Source organism: Ambystoma mexicanum, chromosome 3q (assembly GCF_040938575.1).
Source record: "Ambystoma mexicanum isolate Mex_15411 chromosome 3q, UKY_AmexF1_1, whole genome shotgun sequence".
Classification (NCBI taxonomy): Eukaryota; Metazoa; Chordata; class Amphibia; order Caudata; family Ambystomatidae; genus Ambystoma; species Ambystoma mexicanum.
This window is the reverse complement of record NC_090926.1, coordinates 361,962,618-361,984,849: the sequence shown is the minus strand read 5'-3', so window position 1 is coordinate 361,984,849 and position 22,232 is coordinate 361,962,618.

Below are 22,232 nucleotides of genomic sequence, written 5' to 3'. Positions count from 1 at the left end.
ACAAGTTGGGAAGGAAGCTTCCTCCAAGGCTTTATACCCCCCTTCCCCTTGTGCCTCCTCCCTGGGAACCGGTGTGTTATGGGGGTGCTGCCCCCGTCATTGTTCTGGAGCACCAGGTTCAGAGTTTGGGGCATTCTGCGGTGGCATGCTCATCTGAGGGTTCCGTTGAGCCCTCAGTATGTGACCCAGATCCCGTGTCATATTTTGGACCTGGCGCTCTAACTGGGAAACGCGCTCAGGCTGATACGGGGCTCTATTTTCTCCCCTGGGCTGATCCCGGGAAGGGTAGCTATCCCTTCTCTGGTAGTACCCCTGGTTGGGAAGATTTTGGTACCCCTCCACCCTTGGCCTCCCCTCTCCCGGATTAGGTTGTCTGGGTTCAGGGAATTGGGGAAAGAAGGATGGATGATTTTGGGGCTGGAAATTGGGCGGATACCTGGGGAAAAAGTTCTGCCCAGGATCTGGAGAATTTCTGCCCTCCTGGGGGAAGTTAGGAGGGAAGTTCCCCGATCAGGTGCTTGGCTGGATCCCCCCCCCTTGGGCTGGAGGAGTCCACACATAACCCAGGATTGGTCGGTTTCCCTTGTAGCAGGGACTTCCATAGTCAGGGGAGCGGGGGACCCCATTTGTGGGACTACCACCTCGACTCCCTGTCTGTGACTGGCCCGAGGGATTTCTGGGCTTAGGATTATTAGGTGTAGATAGGTTTTTAGGCCCCCCCATCTCCAAGTCTAAAACGGGGGCAACCTTTACCTCTGCCACCTTGGCAGCAGCAGGGGTGCTGTTGGTTTTGGGGTTTTTGGGCGCATTATTTTTATTTTCTATGGGCTTCTGCACCTCACAGATCCGGGTAGCCTGTTCAATGACCCAGTCTAAGGATCTTTTCTCGTGGAAATCTCTCACGAGCTGGGTCATGATGTATTTGGGCAAGGCATGGAAAAATGTATTGACAAATTCTCTGCTGTCTGTGCGCACCCTTCTGGTGGTCTGCGCAAAGGCACGTTTCAGTTCTTGCACAAATTCTTGTGGGGCCTGATCCTCCCCACATTGCAAATTGTAGGCTGCCTTGCGAGCCTCTTGGGGATTTCTGTGAACAGAAAAATGTTTTAAATCATTCAAGGTGGCCCTATAGGTGGACCACCTTGAATGATTTTGGTCCTCCAACCCCGCAAAGAAACTGGAGTACTCTGGGGAGAATGTCCACTTTACATATTGGATACAGCTTTGGCTGTCCTTCAAATGAAAAGTCTCCATCATTTGCTCATAGAGCTCCAAGTGCTCCCAAACGGAATGCTTGGCGTTCTTATGATAAGGCGTGATGACACTCCTGATTGCCTTAATCTGTTTCAATGGGTCCTTAAGCAAGGCCCTTTTTGCCCTATTGGCCTTTTTGGTTCGGGTAACCCTGGTCCATTCATCCTCTGACTCAGAGGCACTGCTCCCAGAGGTTCCTGTCTGATCTTCCAGGTTTTCCCGGATTCTGCGAGCCTGGGAATGGCTGGCAGAATGTGGGGACTTGGTCTCCTGTGTCCTGCGCCGTTCAGAGGAGTCTTCAGATTCCTCCTTGCTGCCAGGATTTGATGGGTACCCCCCCCACTGATCTAACTGGGCAGAGGTTTTCAGGATGCCCTTAATGGGCCTACTCTCCTGGGGTTCCCCACTAAATTGCTCTGTGCTTGGGTGCCCATACCCAGATGCCCGCCCCTCCATACCTGGGTGGTACTGGCCTATGAGCCCCATGCTTTTGGCTGGATAGTAATCTGCCATCCCTGTGGCCCGGTGCTCATGTGGCCCAGGGGACATGGGGGTGGCAGAGTCCAGGGACTGAGAGAGATAAAGGCCTCTGGTACTAGGGCTCCTGAGGTTATGCTCAGGAGTTTCCCTTTCCCAGCGAACCTGGTCTCTATCCGCCCCTGCTCCCTGTTGCAATGCAAGAGCCTGCGCCTTCAGTTCCTCAGTTAAGGCCTTACTAGACTCTATCAGTCTCTCCTGCATCGCTACCTGTTGTTGGAGACTATCATTGTGCTGGCAGAGAGCCTCATTCTCTCTCTGCGTTTCCTGATTGGTCCTGGAGCACTGGGCCAGTCTTTGCTGCAGGAGGGTTACCTCCTGAGTCCCATCCCTACTGGCCTGCTCCTGTCTTGCCAGAGCCTCCTCCACCCTCCTGGTGTGCTCTAGCAAGTCCTGGTGTTCTTTTTGGAGGTCACCCAGTCCCTGGCGGGCCAGGTGATTTTCTTCCATTTTTCTTTTTAAGTGGCAGACTTCCGGGCCTAAGGTATCCCTTTCCTGACTAAGAGCCTGCATCTGTGCCGACAGGTCATCCCTTTGCCTTTGGAAGGCACCAGTTTTCTGGCGCTCCTGGTCAAACTCTGCCTGGGTATCCAGGTCTTTCAAAATCAGTTTATTGCTCTCTGCCTTCTCCCTATATAGGTGGCTTTGCAGGGTGACTACCTGCTCAGCACATGCCCTATTGAAGTCTAACTGTTGCTCCAGCTTTTTCTGGCTCTGCAGTAGGGAGTCCAAACCTTCTTGGTACTCCTTCTGCAAGGCCAGAAATCTGGTATCCTGGTCCGCCTTTTCCTGTTGCAGCACATCCATATCCTCCTTTATTTTAGTGATGTACCGTCTGCTGTCATTTTCTGACTCCTGGCTCCTGAGCAGCCTCTGCTCAGAAGAGTCCAGATCAGATTGGGCCATATGTAATGCCAGCAGTTGCCTACTCGCCAGATCTTGGCCTTCAGCACATTTGTCCTGCATGGCTCCCATATGTAAATATAAATATGTCGCTACCCTGGCAATCTTGTTGTGCTCATCCTTGGCCTTAGGGGCCATGTATAGTTCACTCAGGGCCACATGTAAGGGACCCTGGTCTCTCCATATATCTGACCCTGTTTCAGTGATCTGGGGTGCGATTGCCTGCAAACAGACCGTCTGGTCCTGATGAGTCCACTCACCTCTCACAAATAGCTTATGTAAGAAGTGCTCTCTGGCTATTTTCATATCTACCAAGGTCGTCATTCTGGAATTTGAGTTCCTTCCTGACTTACAGAAGTTTGTATTTTATTTTTGCAAAACAGACCTTTTCCTTAAAGCGTTCCTTTGAGGAGTGCTTTACAGCGTAACACAGCGTGGTGATCCGAACGGATATGTGTATCTGGTCAGCTGGCACGCTGTATTAATCTGCACAAGTGATAGATCTAACCTTGAATCCCGGATGAGCCCCCACTTTGTAAGAGGATTCAATCCAGCACTACAGCTAAGTCAATGCCTAGTCTGGGATACTGAATGGAAACCCTTATTTGTATATCTTTACGTCCAGTTCATGAGTTCTGGATGACTACCCCTATATAACACCCCTCTCTTGGAATCCCCCTGACCCCACTGAGCCAAGAAGTAGTTCTGTTTTGCAAGTTTAAAAGGTTTATTTGATAATTTAAACAATATATATATATCACACTTTATAATAAATTAATAATTGAATATCACACTTAATCTGAGCAGTAATCAATAATGGATAGTCCGGCACTAGCACACTTCTTTATAATCAATGATGAGTGGTTATAGGATGGATACGATAGCAACAATACTTTTATGGTTTCAAATGGATGCAATGTGGAATGAAATGCAGTACAGAAAATAACTTGATAGGATTTCAGCAAAAGACAATGTAATCACTTTCTTGGACAATTCACCCCCCCTTAATGCAATGTAAGGAGATGAATAGAATGGGACTCAGTTCTTAGGAATGCAATCAAACAGAGTTCAGTTCAATTTCCCCCCAGCAGCTTATACAACAGATAGGAGTTTTGAAACACAGACCCAAGTGCTTTCAATATGGTGACAATGCAGTGAGAAATATGCTGAAAATGCTTTTATTTCCCTTCAGGAGGTTCAGGGTGAGTGGTATCTAGTTAATATTAGTCCAGACTCACTCTAGCAATGATTCAGGGATGGTTCTTAAGAGGCAAACGAAATTTAGTAGTTCAGGCAAAAGCAGCTATCTTTTTACAAGTAAAGAAATCGGGCCAAATCGCAAATCGCGGCAAAATTCGCGGGTGCGAGAATCGTGATTACGGAGAAAGTATAAGTCGGTTCTAGGCTTGTTGAAAAGCGGAGAGTCTAAACTTTGAGAGGAAAGTTAAACCAAGTTCCTAGCACAAACGGTTACGGAGTTATGAACGATTTTGTGAAGGTTGTTTTTCGGATTTGAAATTTTAAAAGTTCAAAGCGACAGGTTACAGCTTGCAGCTAGAAAATGACAGGTGACAGCTTTGCAAATGACAGGTGACAGTTAGGAGGCAGTTCTGGTTAGATTAAAATAGTTTGGATTAGATTATTTTAACTAAGAGATTGGTTCTGCACAGTTCTGTTAGGTACTCACAATATATTTTTGAATTAGGTCTCCCCACGGATCTGGTCAGGTTTTGGACTGGACTCCGGTTCTGGTCTCGGCACTTCACAGTGATCTGGGTCAGCTCTCTGGTTCTGCTAACAGCGGTCTGGGTCACTCTGGATCTCTGGCCTCTGGTTCTGGATACTGCTCTGCTTTCTCTGGGTACAGCACTGCTTCTGGATCTTTCTGCACAGCTTTCTCTGGATCCAGCGCTGATCTGCACGGCTCCTGGATGCTGCTACCGCTGTTAGGTTTGCTGGATGCTGAGGCCTACTGAGAAGAGTTCTCAGTTTGTGGGTTTAGGCCCTTGCCTTGAGTTCTGAATCAAGTTCTTTGGAGTTTTAAAGTCTAAGTGTTGAATCTGGTATCTTCTGGATGTTGTATGTGTCATGATCTCTGCTTCCAAAGGGTCAGGGTTTTCCCAACTCCCTTGGAAGCAGATCCATAACCCAGGTTCCGAGTGCCAACCAGTCCCAATTGGGACCTTTTGGACCCAGTCCTGGCGCCAGTGGCACCAGGCTCATAAATATGCCCAGTCCCAGCGCTGGAAGCGCCGGGCTCATAATGCTTGGGTGGACTTACCTGCAGCAGACCATGCTGCTTACTTGCCTGCCAGTTGAGCCTCTGATCCTCTTCTGTTTGGAACTACTTTTCCTGTTGGGTGGGGCAGGAGCCACTCCCTAGATTCAGAACACTGGAACTCTTCTGGAAAGCAGGAACTCTTTTCTTACCTAGGCGTGGCTGTGGAAGGAGACACCTAAGCACTACAGGAGGCTATTTAAACCACACCCGATGGATGAATCTTGCTTTGCGTTATTCTGCATCCTCTGCAGCAGAACGCTCATCGTGTCTTCTGCATCTGATCCTGGGCCTAAGGAAAAAGGCTTACCATCCTGAATCCAGTCTTCAGCAACACCTATAAAGACAAGAAAGAACAGGTTAGCATTACGGTCTTCAGTGACAGCTCTTCACTTACCTGGTCCATCGGCTGTCACCAACGCCTCGCGCTGCATTCCGGCATCTGAAAGACAAAGGCTTACCTACTCTTCGTGCGCTCCGGAGGTCTTCACACTGCATTCCGGCATCTGAAAGACAAAAGCTTACCAACTCTTCGCACGCTCCGGAGGCCTTCGGCGCTGCATCCCACATCTGAAAGACAAAACAAGGTGCGTTTAAAGACATTGGGGAACTTTAATACTCACGTGCCATTACTCCTTTCCACATCTAACCCAGTGGGTATTCCGGCACCCTGCAGCCGCTCCGAACTTGTACCTGCAAAATAAAAAGACAGTTAGAGCGCATCGTGAAGCAGGCAACAAGCGCTTACTTACGTGCTTCCAGGCGCTTCTATTCATCACACGGGCTCCATCTTCAACTCACTTCAGCCCGTCATCCGCCATCGCCGGAACCCTGCAAAACAAGAGACATCATTACTAAAGACTTTAAAGACATTAGAATTACTCGAAACTTACCGTTCGTGCAGTAAACGACGGACAGCAGTCCTCTGAAGTCAAGAGGCCTGCTCCCCTTATCCAGTGAAGAAACTGGTTACAGCACCCTGCCCCGAGGCAGATGGAGAGCACAGCGTTCACTTACCTAAGGTGAGAGCGTTAACCTTTGGGGTTCTACAGGAGAAGAGAAAGGGAAGAAGAGAGAGACATTCAATAACCCAGTTCCTTAATCCCATATTTTCTATCTGCAGACATCGTACCCTTCGAGTCAGACATACAGTGCACAGAGGTCCAGCCCAAAGAGCCAGCCGTGTGTTACACATCACGTTTGAAGATACGGTATACGCCCAGTCAAGACCGGCGCCTCTACGGGAATCAGGTGAGCATTACAGAACGCAAAGCCTACCACAAAACTCCCGTCCAGGCGCTATGGAAACCTCGGATACCGACCAGCTAGCCCAGTTAGTTGGGGAACTAAGGGCAGAAGTGCATGCAGCCCGTCAGGAAACGAACGCTCTAAGAAGGGAACTGATTATTTCCAAGGAGCGTACAGATGATCTTGCTAGACAATTGCTACAGTCACAAGCCGGACAGACCCCGTTACCCGCATCTGGGGGAAATCTTCCTTCTACATCCCCTATGAATCCAGTGCAGATCAACCTACCTGGGAATGTACCTCTGGCTCCGCCCGAACGATTTTCTGGTGACCCAAAGAGGTTTGCAGTATTTATCAATCAGTGCCGGTTGCATTTCTTATGCCGGCCAGCAGCCTTTCCAACTGATCAAGCTAAAGTAGCTTTTGTGCTTTCGTACCTTAGTGGCAATGCGGCAGACTGGTCGATCCCTCTAGTAAATCAAGATGATCCGGTCCTCCATGATTTTCAAGATTTTCAGCTCAGTATGGAAAACTGTTCGCAAGACATTCACAGGGGCAGGCCTTGGACAATGAGCTTCTTTCGTTGCGACAAGGTAATCAAGACCTTTTGGCTTATATTGCGTCTTTCAAAAGACTGATAGTGGAAACTCAATGGCCTGAGGACAAAAGGATTTCGCTGTTTTATAGAGGTCTACGTGGAGAGCTCAAAGATGTGTTAGCCCAAGTAGTGAATCCCCCACAAGATTGTTCGGACTATATAGACTTAGTCGTTCAAATAGATCACAGACAGCAGAACAGGAAGGCCGATCGTTCCAAGTTTGATGCTCGAGTATTTTCCAAACCGCCAACTCCTTCCAAAGGAGTAGACTCCGGGGAACCCATGCAAATAGGGGGTCTGAAAGGTCCTCTAACACAAAAGGAGCGGGAAAGGAGAAAACAGTTGCAATTATGCCTCTATTGCGGAAATTCAGGGCACTTTCTTCGAGACTGTCCGGTGAAACCTGCCAAGAAGGCAGTAGGAGCTGCAGTTACCAATGTTACAAACTCTGAGCAGGGAAACGACCTCGCCCGACAAGAATAGAGGTCCTCTTGCCGAGCGTGAAAACCAGTTCCGTGACCTCGCATTTCGTGATACCTATGGTCCTCAGCCCTGATAATCCGGATCGATTACATGCAATTGAAGCTTACGTTGACAGCGGTGCCATCGGCAATTATGTGGATCATGAAATGGTTTTGAGGATGAATCTAACTCTTTGTCCCAAGGCTGTAAAGGACGTCATTACTACGGTGGATGGTACGGAGATAGCCTCCGGGCCAGTAACGCATACCACTCAAGAGGTGACGCTAGTAAGTCAAGATGGACACCATGAGAAGATCGTGTTCGATGTGATCAAGGCCCCTCAGTTTCAGATTATTCTAGGAATACCTTGGTTAGAGAAACACAATCCTCTGATCGATTGGCGAGCAAGAACGGTCCAGTTTCCAGAATGTGTCTCTACTTGTCACCCTCCACCTGGTGTTGCACTGGCAGCAATTTCTTCAGAGACTCCCCAGTTACCTCCCGAATACCTAGAATACCAAGATGTTTTCCGGAAGGATCAGGCTAACTCTCTACCTCCTCATAGGTCTTATGACTGCCAGATAGACCTGATACCTGGATCTACTCCTCCTTGTAGTAGAATTTATGCCCTCACCGAGCCTGAGAACCTTCACCTTCGACAATACCTGGATCAATACCTGGCAAATGGGTTTATTCGTCCTTCCAAGTCCCCTGCTTCTTCAGCTTTGTTCTTCGTTCCAAAAAAGGAAGGAGACCTTAGAACTTGTATAGATTATCGCTCCCTGAACCAGATCACTGTTAAGAATAGATATCCGTTACCTTTGATCCCTGAACTCCTGGACCAAGTCAGAAAAGCATGCATATATACAAAGCTGGATCTTAGAGGAGCTTACCACTTGGTACGAGTAAAAGAGGGCGATGAATGGAAGACGGCCTTCCGCACCAAGTATGGGCTATTTGAATATCAGGTCATGCCCTTCGGACTTTGCAATGCCCCGGCCGCCTTTCAATATTTTATGAACGATGTCCTCAGAGAGCTCATAGATGTGTGTGTTGTTGTTTACATTGACGACATCCTCGTTTATTCTTCATCGGAATCTGAACATCGGAAACACGTGAAAATGGTCCTCGAAAGATTGCGTCAACACAAACTTTTTCGCTAAGTTGGAAAAATGTGTTTTCAACGTGACTGAAGTTGAATTCTTGGGATTCATATTATCACCTGGCGGAGTGCGTATGGATTCAAAGAAGGTCGATGGAGTTCTCAAATGGCCATCACCATCCTCCGTAAAAGGTGTGCAAAGCATGTTAGGCTTCGCTAACTTTTACCGCAGGTTTATCCCCGAATTCTCTCGAATAGTCCAGCCCATCACTGCCTTGTTAAAGAAAAACAAACGTTTTGAATGGTCTACCGAGGCGGAACAAGCTTTCCAGGATTTGAAGACTAAATTTATCTCTGCACCAATCTTAAAACACCCTCGCCCCGAACTCCCCTACATCGTGGAGACTGATGCTATCACAAAAGGACCCGGTAACCAATCAGTTGCATCCCGTGGCATTTTGGTCCCGCAAATTCTCGCCTCCTGAAATCAATTACACGATTACTGACAAGGAACTTCTGGCTATCAAGTCTGCCTTTAAGGCTTGGCGGCATTATCTGCTGGGGGCCCGACACACTGTCACTGTGATTACGGATCACCGAAACCTGCAATATTTGAAAACCGCAAAAGCCCAATCCTCTAGACAACTCCGTTGGGCATTATTCTTTGCCGAGTTTGACTTCATAATTACCTATCGACCTGGTACAAAGAACGGTAAAGCTGATGCCCTTTCTCGGATGGGAGTGGAAGAACACTTGATCAACCCTAAACCTGTACCAATCATTCCCGAACAAAGAATTCTGGGTGTAATCGCCACAGAATCCATAGAGGAAGTTAAGGATAAAGCCAGGCAACTTGTAACTCCAGCAGACATACAGACATACAGAATTGGCATCTGCAGGGAAAGGACTTTGCAGTAAAGGACAACTTATTGTATTTCCAAGAACGATTATACCTACCCAGCACAGATTTACAGAAAAAAAGTAATCTCTTGTTATCACGATTCTTTAATGGAAGGACATCCCGGTATGGCCAAGACCTCAGAAAAGATCAAGCGCTACTTCTGGTGGCCGTCTTGGAAAAAAGATATCAGAGACTTTATAATGTCCTGTGGAGTATGCGCCCAAAACAAGAGTCAAAAGGAAAGACCAGCAGGCCTCTTACGCCCTATTGACATCCCACCTCACCCTTGGCATACGCTTTCTATGGACTTCATCACCGATCTACCTCCATGCTCCGGATACAATACAATTCTAGTAATCGTGGACTTATTCTCCAAGATGGCGCATTTCATTCCGCTCAAAGACTTGCCAACAGCAGCAACTCTGGCCCGAGAATTTCTCGAAAACATCGTCCGACTGCACGGTTTTCCTTCGGTTCTAATTTCGGATCGAGGTAGTCAATTTATTTCTCATTTTTGGCGAAGTTGCTGTCGGTCGGCTCAAATTGATGTGAGACTATCGACCAGTCACCACCCTCAGACCGACGGACAAACCGAGAGGACCAATCAAACTCTGGAACAGTATTTACGCTGCATGCTGCAACAAACTGAAAAAACTTGGAAAGACATCCTTTGGATAGCCGAATATGCCTACAATAACTCTGTCCATTCGGGAACTGGGAAAACCCCGTTTTTTCTTTTGTACGGCAGTCACCCTCGAACCTCGGAGTTGGATCCCCTCCAAGATCTTGAAACACCAGCAGTAGACTACCTGCATTCTACAATCACCCAAGCCTTTAAGGAAGCTGTTTCTCACCTTCAAAGGGCTAAAGAACAATACAAGAAAGGAGCAGATCAACATCGGAAGGAAGCCCCTCAATATCAAGTAGGGGATCAAGTCTGGTTATCCACCAAATATCTACCTCTAAAAGGGCCACGCACATTCAACCCAAGATACCTTGGTCCCTATTCCATCACTACCATAGTAAACCCAGTAGCGGTCAAGTTGGACTTGCCCCCGCACATGAAGATACATCCGGTCTTCCACGTCTCTCTATTAAAACCCGTGCAACCTCAAACCCGACTAACTAAATCTCCAAAACCTATCCTAGTTGATGGAGAACTTGAGTTTGAAGTCAAAAGCATTCTGGACTCCAAGATCTCCAAATCTAAACTATTTTACCTAATTGACTGGAAAGGCTACGGCCCCCAAGAGAGATCCTGGGAACCTGCTGAATATGTCCACGCTCCTCACCTAATCAAAAGATTTCACCGAACATTTCCTGACAAGCCAAAACCCCTGGAGAAGCCCGGTTTGGGAGGGGCCTTGAGGGGGGGTACTGTCATGATCTCTGCTTCCAAAGGGTCAGGGTTTTCCCAACTCCCTTGGAAGCAGATCCATAACCCAGGTTCCGAGTGCCAACCAGTCCCAAATGGGACCTTTTGGACCCAGTCCTGGCGCCAGTGGCACCAGGCTCATAAATATGCCCAGTCCCAGCGCTGGAAGCGCCGGGCTCATAATGCTTGGGTGGACTTACCTGCAGCAGACCATGCTGCTTACTTGCCTGCCAGTTGAGCCTCTGATCCTCTTCTGTTTGGAACTACTTTTCCTGTTGGGTGGGGCAGGAGCCACTCCCTAGATTCAGAACACTCGAACTCTTCTGGAAAGCAGGAACTCTTTTCTTACCTAGGCGTGGCTGTGGAAGGAGACACCTAAGCACTACAGGAGGCTATTTAAACCACACCCGATGGATGAATCTTGCTTTGCGTTATTCTGCATCCTCTGCAGCAGAACACTCATCGTGTCTTCTGCATCTGATCCTGGGCCTAAGGAAAAAGGCTTACCATCCTGAATCCAGTCTTCAGCAACACCTATAAAGACAAGAAAGAACAGGTTAGCATTACGGTCTTCAGTGACAGCTCTTCACTTACCTGGTCCATCGGCTGTCACCAACGCCTCGCGCTGCATTCCGGCATCTGAAAGACAAAGGCTTACCTACTCTTCGTGCGCTCCGGAGGTCTTCACACTGCATTCCGGCATCTGAAAGACAAAAGCTTACCAACTCTTCGCACGCTCCGGAGGCCTTCGGCGCTGCATCCCGCATCTGAAAGACAAAACAAGGTGCGTTTAAAGACATTGGGGAACTTTAATACTCACGTGCCATTACTCCTTTCCACATCTAACCCAGTGGGTATTCCGGCACCCTGCAGCCGCTCCGAACTTGTACCTGCAAAATAAAAAGACAGTTAGAGCGCATCGTGAAGCAGGCAACAAGCGCTTACTTACGTGCTTCCAGGCGCTTCTATTCATCAAACGGGCTCCATCTTCAACTCACTTCAGCCCGTCATCCGCCATCGCCGGAACCCTGCAAAACAAGAGACATCATTACTAAAGACTTTAAAGACATTAGAATTACTCGAAACTTACTGTTCGTGCAGTAAACGACAGACAGCAGTCCTCTGAAGTCAAGAGGCCTGCTCCCCTTATCCAGTGAAGAAACTGGTTACAGCACCCTGCCCCGAGGCAGATGGAGAGCACAGCGTTCACTTACCTAAGGTGAGAGCGTTAACCTTTGGGGTTCTACAGGAGAAGAGAAAGGGAAGAAGAGAGAGACATTCAATAACCCAGTTCCTTAATCCCATATTTTCTATCTGCAGACATCGTACCCTTCGAGTCAGACATACAGTGCACAGAGGTCCAGCCCAAAGAGCCAGCCGTGTGTTACACATCACCTTTGAAGATACGGTATACGCCCAGTCAAGACCGGCGCCTCTACGGGAATCAGGTGAGCGTTACAGTATGGTCCGGCAGCATGCTCCGCAGCAAATGGAATTGAATGTCCTCTCTAGCTTCCAGTGGCTCTTTTTATGTCTTTTGAAAGTGGGTGTGTGTGCAGCATCACTAGCCAGCCCCTCTTTCAACTTGTCATTGGCCCAATTCTCCCCTCTCCCATGATTGGGGAAGGAACTGTGAGTCAGAGTGATGCTGTAGGTTTTATGGGTCGGAGGATCCTCCCCTGGTCAGTTTGCCCACAAATCTATATTTGATCAAAATACACATTTCTCAAATACATAGTGGTTTGTCATTGCATGTACATATTACCTATCACATGAGGTAGTCTCTGTCCCAAATCTGCTCTTCCTGAGGGCTTGCATTCAGAAACGGCAACATTTTCGATTTTAGTGGGTTATGCAACCTTGGTTCTTCATTAAAAATTATACACATATACACGGCCTGTCCATACATACTCCAGTAAATTCCCATGTCTCTAGCTTAAACACAGAGTCTGTAGTATCCATAAATAGCAGGGTTTTGCCCCAGAACATCACACAAATTCCCAACGCGTCTTAAAATGTGCACAGAAAAATCACAAGAATTATGGTATAATTTAAATAATTTTGACAAGTCCGCACCATGAGTTATACATCTTTCTTAGAATCATATTCTGGCCAACAGGGGTGTGTCTTTTCAGGTCACATGGTGTAGAAACCAGTTTATCCAGTTTCTGCCAAGCTCAGAGACCCTGCTCCTCCCAGCTTCTGCCAAGAGGAGGCTGTTTTACGGTCCCCCCAATAAACCATCTGCCTGAGTCAAGGAAGGGCTTTGTTCAACTCCCTGTAGCTGCTCCACCCCTAATCTAATCAGAGAGGTGACAACTCCTTTTGGCAAGGGGAAGAGTGGCTGAGCAGGTTTTAACTCTTGTGGGGGTAGATGTCAAGCAGAATTCAGTTTCATTAAGCCAGGTTTCAGATAAAATGTCATTTTTTTGTTCCCCAGTTTAAGTCAAGTCAATTTTTACATATGCAGCTAGAATGCTGATTCTAAGTTCAAAACTATGACATTTCAACAGTGACAAACTATGTGACACTCAAAAGTAGGCCACTCAGTTAATTTAAACATTTTCGATTGTTGGTAGTTTTAAATCCAGTTTCAGTTAGGCTGCTGCAGACCTGCAGAGCTCAGCCAGTCTTGTTATGAACATTCAAGTCACTTCAGAATATAACTTTACATTGTATCCACCTCTCAGTAAGTCTTTCTTTGGCCTGCTTTGGGTTCATTTATTCAGTTTTACACAAAAGTCTGGTGGTTTTAAAACGCCGGCTTTCTGATAGTGGTGAGTACTGGTAATGCAACCATTTTTGGGATTTAAGAAAATGAATTCCCCACAGTTCTAGGTTGCTTTTGGCAATCAGCATTGCCATTCCCAATGGTTTCAGTCTACTGTGTGGGTAGTCCAATGGTGGTTTTAGGCAGTGCCCTTCTGTGCCCATAACATCGGCAAAAATGGTTGGCAGCCTATTCTTCATGCATTTCCCTGGGCATTTTCTGGGAAGCTCTGGCCATCATGATGTTTTCAATGCCAGTACTGCACAGTTTTTGTGGTAGGGCTCGGATGCATGGGTAAAAACATCCCACACTTCCGGGAATCCAATTCCTTCGAATCAGCCAAGTGCTGTCTGAGCTCAGGAGAACAGGCATCATAAATAGACTCCAACATAAAAAGATTCATCATACCCTCATAAGTGTTCACTTTGTAACCCTTAATCCATCCCTCTAAGTTTTTCAACCCTTCACTCACCCAGGTAGCCCAAGGGATACCATAATGCTTTTTGAGGGTTCTAAACCTCTTAAGATACTGGGAAGGGGTCTTCCCGAACCTAGCTATCAAAGCTAGTTTCACACTTTCGTAATCCGTCTTATCCGCCTCCCCCAACTCCATTACCACATCAGTCACAACAGGAGGGAGCCTAGAGAACAACCAGGGAAGTAAATCATTCCCGCTGATGTCCTGGAGCCCATGATTGTACTCAAACAGTTTTAACCAATCCAACACATCCAATCTCGGTTCATACATACCCACTAATTCCTTCGGCATCCGGGGTCTTTTGGGACTGGAGCTCCTAGAGGAACCAGAGGAGAGAGAAGCATTTTCCACAGATAACTTTTTCATCTCTAACTCGTGATTAAGTTCTATTTCCCTGAGTCTTAACTCAGCTTGCTTCTGCTCAGCCTGGGCATTCATCCGTCTGAACTCGAGCTCTTGGTTTCGTTCAGATTGAGCCAAGAACCTTTTGTATTCTAATTCGAGCTTCATTTTTTCAAGTTCAAAATAAGCAGGGTTACATGTGGAACCTGGTATGGGCCCCGTAGGTACAGCTGGTAAGGCAGGTAGAGGAGCAGGGGAGACAGGTTTGTGAGCCTCTCCTTCCTCTTCAGCCTCTTCATCACTATCATCAGAATTATGATTTAGATCAACGCAATTAGTGTCATCTAGATTTGCTGAAGATATTGTTTCCTCTGAACCCGTACCCAGACTTTGGTTCGCCAGCAATCTCTCTTATCAGTTCTAACTTCGTGCCCCTTACAGGAAGATTCTCTTGCCTACAGAGAGCTCGTAACCTCTCAGTATTTTCACCTGACAAGGATTCTTGACAGTAAGCTTCCATAGTAGACATGTTTTTGAAAGTTGCTTTTTAGTGCTAAGCTTTGTGGTTAGTTATCCTAAAGTATCGAAAAGCACTCTAAACTGTATACTCGATACAAATCCCACCGCTGTACACCAGTGTTAGGCGGAAACCTGTGCAGTTCCCTCTGGGACCACTGCAAAAGATTTAGGACTACAGGTGTTTGGCAGTAAACCCACTTGGTAGCAGTCTGTACCACACAGATTCACTTGGTAGCTGTGGCTGAGCAGTCAGACTTCCCTCAAGAAGAGTTAGGCAGTATGTGGAGTATACAAAATAGGGCAATTCTACACAGTTAAACAAGCAAACACGCAACAAGGATTCGGTGTAAAGATATAAAGGTACATCTATATAAAAACACTCTGGCACTATTACGGCAAACAACTTCAATCGCAATTACTAGAAGAAACAGATCAATCCCTCTAACAATAGTTCGACAAATCTAGGTTCAACGGCATCACTTATTTGCAGACAGAGGTGTATGCTTTAACCTAGATGGCACTCTAGTATTCGTTAGGTTGGGAGAGAAAAAAGGGCGGGTTAAGAAATCAACTCGATACCAATATGTGTAAGAACAAAGATGCAAGGCAAGAAGACAAGAACCACTGTAGATTCCAAAGTTCAGAGGCCAGGCCCACTCGGAGAGAGGCAAGGCGATATGTCCCAAAAAGTATCTCAGTGGAAATGCGTTTGAGTCTTTGTAGCAAATTGTTATCGGCAGATTGGACCAGTTCAGAACAACACGCTAGAGAAAGCTTGGAGGCGACCCTATGGAGAGGCGAGGATTAAGACACCTCACTCTATCCGGCAACAAGGGAAGCCAGGCAGACACAGTACCTTGATTGTGGAGAGACAGCTCCGGCGGGGGCAGTTGTTCCTGGTGGTGGATACACGTCCGGTCTTTGCTAAGAGAAGAGGTGATCTCGTTGTCGAAGGAAAGTTGAAGATTGTTGCACTACCAGGGAAGAGACCAGCCGCGGAGTGCTCCGTCACAAGGCACCACCTTTTGGTCGCGGTACATGGGTAGTGGCTATCCCGTTGCTGAGGTGCTCTGCACGGGCAATTCGACCACTGCGTCCTGAGGCGAAGAAAAAGCAAAGGGGACTGGTTGTTCCCACGAGTCAGGGGAAGAGACTCACCGGCAGGGAGATCTCCTCTGTCGTCGGGAAGTGGTGAGTAGGTTCAGCAGGGCTCCACCGGAGGTGTCGTCATTGCAGGTCGGCTCAGCTTTACCCTTGTTGGATTCTTTAGGTCCTGTGGTGACTTCTGAAGATCCAGTCCCAAAAGCCCTGCTTTTATGCAGAAAACCCCCATTCATTCAGCCTAGCTGTCACTCAAACACGCTAAGTGGTGAGCGGGGAGGCTCACCACTTGGGTCAATCACACCAGAGTGCGACCGGAGTTGGCAAGGCAACTCGGTCCAGGTTGCCTAACCCCCTCCCACACCCCTGTGGTAACCCAGACAGAATGGCACCACTTTGGAGGGTCTCTGTACAGAAGCCCGCCAGAGATGAACACAGACGCCATTTTAAAAAGCCGAGTTCTGGCAGAAAATACCATCCGATAGACTTATTTAAGATAAGTAGACCGTTGGTATGTTACAGACTAACGAGAAAAAAAGTATCAATCTCCAACAATGGGAAGAATCCCATAGGGTTATATTCGGGGTCGAATATAACAAGTAGTTTCCACTGCCACCAGCCAAAACTCGACGAGGGGGGACGGGACAGTGCCCCCTCGAATAACAAACCTAGGAGTAATTGAATTACCCCAACTAGTACGTCCACAATAGGATGGTTTGTACTAGTTCTGTTAGTAAATTTAGGTCTAGTAAAGCCAATGGTGACTTTACATGCCCGGGGAGACAGTAGTCAGTCCCTGGGTATGGAGTCTATGATGGAGGTCCGCTAGGATGCCCCAGTGCTACGGCATGGAGGGTGCGGTGTAACACACATAGCAAAACATATGAGACCCTATGGAGTAAAAGACCCCATAGCCCATAGAACACATTGATATTAAAAGGAATTACACACATTCATGTCCAAGAGTGGGAGACAAAGAGTCTCACTCTTGGCAGGATGGAAAAAAAACAAACTCTAGAAATCCAGCAAAGCTGCTGGGGGACTCACTAGGTTAGGAAATTCAGCTTAACAGAGAATTCTCCCTAACAGGAAAATGGCACGGAGGACGACTGGCGCATAGGGGGGTTCAGTTGAGGAGGGTGTCGCAGCAAGCCCCATCAAACGGAGGAATCCGGCCTGGGTGACCTGTCCCAGTAGGCCGACGCGGTCAACGAGCCATTCGAGATGGCGTGCAGTCTCCTCATGAAAAGACTGCAGGTCACCTTGCATGGCCCGTTGACGCAACGCCACACCAGTCAGGACAGGCTCAACCCGGACCCGGATAGCCACATCCGCAGGCAGAGGAAGGCCAGTTGTCGTGAGCTCATCCCCTGCCTGAAAACGGGTCTGGACGTAGGCATCCCTGCTGGTGCAAGATGATGCAGGGACAGGATTGCACACAGGCACCTCCGCGGCGGCCTGTGCTGCCTCCTGTCCCTGGTCCTGCACTGCACCACTAGCACCAGTGGAATCCCTACCTCCAGACCCCGTCTCTGTTGCTTGCACGGCCTCCTCCTCCACCAAACCCCCCGCCAACCTGGATGACTCCGTGCCATCTTCCCCCGTTGGGCCCTGTGGGGTCCCAGCTGCCCCTTCTGCTGCCGAGGAGTCCAACTCCGACCTCCGCCTCTTGGACCTCCCCCTGGCAGCTGCGGCCTGGGACGCGGCACCGGACTCCTCACTCCCCGACGAGATCACAACCTGGGAGGGGAGCAGGGCCTTGCGTCTCCGGCTGGCGGTGGGATCCCCGCCGCTGTGCTCCACAGCACCTTCTCCGCCCTCTTCATCAGTTGACGCTGCAGACAGGGAGAAATAAAACACAGTCATCAGGGCACTGTACAATGGACACATACACACATGACAGTTGTACATGAGTGGCATTGGCAAACCTCAGACATGCCATCACAATCCCCAACACACATGTCATTTCAACTTGCACACATGAGCCATACCACAGCCATATCGCAACTGCCAGCACCATCCATACACATACAACAGCATGAGCAGGCAATGGTGAGCCAGACATCACATGCAACACAGGGAGTGCACTACACATGTACACGCACCACCACACTTGCATGCATGTGTACACCTCTGCCAAGTGTCGCAGTGTTCAGATGGGCATCCATGTCACATCTGCCAATCAGGCTTCCACATCCCGCTGTCACATGCATCCATGTTACATCACTGTTGCACCCTTGTCAAATACACACACATGCACATGTACACAGTGCTGATACATGCAGCTGAAGACAACATACATGCGTGACATCACGAGCATGCCTACTTACATACACATTCATCCAAACATGTGTGCCCACACAACTGCATTTGGCATGCAAGCCTACACACACAAGCACCATTCATGTCTCACACATGACAGCCCTCGCATGTGTTAGCCTCACGGCCCTGTACACCCCCACCCATGCTCGACCCCATACAAATAGATGTGCAACCTGCACACTACTGAAACATCACCACACGCACAGCTTACAATCAGGATGCATGTACACTTACCGCTCGACTACAGACGGGTCTGCCTCTCAAGGACCTGGATGTGGAGCGCTGGGGATATGCGTTCCAGGACCCTCATCTGATCTTCCGACAAGTGGCCCCGGCGCCCCTTAGCATCCGCTGCCTTCAAGAGGCGCTGGGCCTTGTTCAGGGTCCTGGACCTGAAGTCCTCCCAGCGCTTCTTGACATGTTGGAAGTCGCGGACTGCCAACCCCTCCGCGTTGATGGCAGTCACGATGTCCGTCCAGATCCGAGTCCGTCCTTGCTTGTCGGCGCGGGAACTTCAGAAGAGGGCATCATACTGCCCCAGGACTTGCTCCACCAGGACACCAACTTCCCTGGCACTGAAGCTGGTGCCCCTCTGCCTCTCTGGCCGGGGGTTGTCAGTGGTGCCAGATGTTGCAGTGCCCGACATGACAACCCCAGAGGCAGGAGTGGGTGGGCAACTGGGTCCTGGGGCTGGGCTGTGGAGCGATGGAATCCCAGTCGGGAGTTTTTGGTTCCAGCAGGGGTGGTCACAGCAACAGCACCCCTGGCTGATGTGTAGGCAGCAAATGGCAGGGCACGTGGGCAGCAGGCAGCCAGGCAGCAGCAGATGGCAGGTGGGAGCGTGCTCGGGGATCTGGGGGGCAGTAAATCGGCTTTCTGGGCAGGAGTGTGATCTTCCGTGTGCTTACGCGTGGCCAGCTTGATACAGAGTGATTTGGCACGTGAAAATCCTGCACTTCCGCGTGTAAATCGAGTAAAGGCCCTTAGCGCATAAGAGCATCTGCACGCATACGCGATTTCATTGGCCCAAAGGGCCCCATGCACGCAGCTGTGACGTCACGCGCATGGCCGTTGAGAATGGCGTGTGTAAAAATAAAGAGATACACGTCCGAGTGTCAAAGCGTGTAATTGGCGCGTCTGTGACGTGTGTATAAAAGGGACGTGTAGAACGCCATTTCCTTGTACGTGCTTTTCGTGGAGAGCGAGTGGGTGAAATCTGTACTTCTTGTCGGTTCACACGCGATTTACTTCACGACGTTTCCAGTTCGTACTCCCTGTTACCTCTGACAGCTTTTTCTCTTTTCCTCTTTTTCCTGGGCCTGTTTCCTGAAACAGCGTTCCCTTTTACTGTTGTCCTGTCTCCTCAGACAGCGTACAATTCTTCTTTTGGCGGGGGTGTTGCCAACGCGCACACGTGCATATTTTTCACGGTTTGTTCCTGGCAGACGGTGAGTCGCGCATGTATTTAACATCTGTGCTTGCCCCGTGTGTCGCGTACCCCTTCACAGGTCATTCTAGGCTGTGTGGGACACGCATACGTTCATTCTTGTGTTTCTGGGTGCCACAGCATAGTGCAGGTTTATTTTTCCACGCACGTGGTCTAGGAGGGGTTGCGTGCACCTTACTTCCCTTTTTTGGGGTGCCTGTGCGTTGCGTGACCCGTCATCTTTCCCCAGGGTGACATACAGCCTTGCTAGAGCACTAGGGTATGATTACCATCTGGTACCCAACCCCTTTGACCCCCAATTGCCCAGGACAATAGTTCACAGCGACTCCCATACGCACAATAACATCAGTGCCATGGCTGGGAGGCGAACAAGCCGAAAGGGTGGCAAAGGTGGCCGAGCCCCAAGTGGTGGCCGTGGTGGATCCGGTAGGGGACGTGGCCATGACTTGCAGGGTGCCCCTAGCCCCCCATGTGTGGAGGAGCAGTCAGGGACACCCATGCCCCCCCTCATTGAGGTTAACGTGGCTGACACCATTCATGCTCAGCCCTTGTTGGACCAGCCCACTGTGGAACCAGACCTGGCACAGGGTGACTCCATGGCTGACTTCCAGGTCAGCAGGTATAGGCCACGTGCGTGGTGAACGTGGGTGTCATCAGGCAACGTGGATCAGGGGCAGCTAGGTCATCTGCTGCCCTGCGTAGGCAGGCTGGGGAGGCTGCAGGGACAGCTGCGGCTCCATCCACCCCACCTCTCACACACCCAGCCAGTACAGTGTCGGTCCAAATCCATCATGCTGACATTCCCCCTGACACCATCACACTTGAGCTAATGCCTGCACCAACTCCCATGCTGAGTGTGCAATCCCACACTCCTAGTACTGAGTCCACCGGGGCTCCTGCCCCTAGTGTCCAGAGCGGCGTAGGACACTCAGGAACCCCACCACCTTCCAAGCCGAAGAGGAAGAGTGCTCGTCCAGTAGAGGCTGATGCCCCAGACACGGCTACACAGTCCGGCCCGTCAAGGAAGCCCAGCTTCAATGAGGCCGAACTGAATGCACTTGTAGAGTACGTGTCCGCACATGACCGCAAAATGGTGATTGTTGCAGGATCCAAGACCACACCTGCACAACGTCAGGCACAGTGGCAGACCATTGCGGACATCATAAGTGCCCTTGGAATCGTGAGGTGCACAGCTACTGAATGCTACAAGCGCTGGAATGACCTGAAGCGCAGGGCAAAGAATAAGCTGGCCTCAAGTCATGCCGCAACTCTAGTGACTGGAGGTGGGTCTCCAGCAGACGACATGGAACTCACTCCACATGAGCAGGTTGCTGGGACCTACGTCACGGAGGAACAGATCCAAGGTGTAGGAGAACTGGCAGATTACGAGGCATTGTCCGGTGAGTGCACATGCATGTGTGTGTCAACCATGTGCATGGTGTGTGTGGGAGGGCTTCTGTTTGGGTGCCAGGGGAGGGTGTGTGTGCCTGAGTGGTTTGGGTCACCCATGTGCCTCTTCCTATACATTCTGTGCACCAGCATTTGGGTATCCAAATACCCAATCCCTTCTGCCAACATTAGACATCCAGCCCAACACCACGCCAGTTGCCCTTGGAGTGTCATCTTGCCACAACATTGTTGCTCATTTACCTCTGTTTATTCAGGCAGATTGTTTGCATACCACCACTTTTACACTGGATTTCTCAGTCCTATTGTCACATGTCTGACATGGCTATGGTACAGTGGACTGGCTTTGTTTCCTGCACATGATTTGTTTAGACATGTCCCTGTGCTATAGGGCCATTTTGGACTGGCAGCTCCAGGTTAAACATTTGAACCATTTAAATGGAATAATCAATTTCAATAGCAAACTGGACTGAATGAACAATTGGTGACCTCCTCTCGCTCTTCACTTCGTGGCTAGGGTACATGCCATCTGTGTAATGGCATGTGTATTTGACCTGCCAATCACTGGCCAATGTGTGATGCCAATGCTAGGCAGCATGCATCAAATGTGTTCATCTTCCATCTTGGTGTCATCAATGTGTGCCATCTGCCTACCCTTCACACGCAGTGACGGTGCATGCATGGGAGGGTTTTAGTCACGTGGGACATGTGTCAATCAAATACTGTTTCTGTAGCCTCTCAGCCCTAATTGTGTGCCATAGTGTTAATGCCTGTTTCCATTTGTTTTCATGTCTTTGCAGGGGAAGACGCACCTGATACTGCTGGGGTTGTGGAGATGGTGCAGACCCAGGAGGGGTCTGAGGGCCGACCGACCACCAGTGAGGGATGTGGTGTGGTGGTGGGTGATAACCCACAACTGCTGCAGGTCGTGCTCTCAAGGGGTGTCTCTGGCTGCACCTCCCCCGAGCTGTACTCAGGTGTCGATTCAGATGATGAGACCTATGTGCCGTCGCAGGTGAGTGTTCCTGGGATGGATTCTGTTCTGTCCGACCCACCTGCACCAGGGTTAGAACCCTCAATGGGGATGTCAGTGTTGGCAGGTACGCCTTTGGTGGTTACGGATGCAGGGTCACACTCCGCGACATCTGATCCTGTTCCTGGGCCAGCAGATCAGAGGGGGAATGCAGT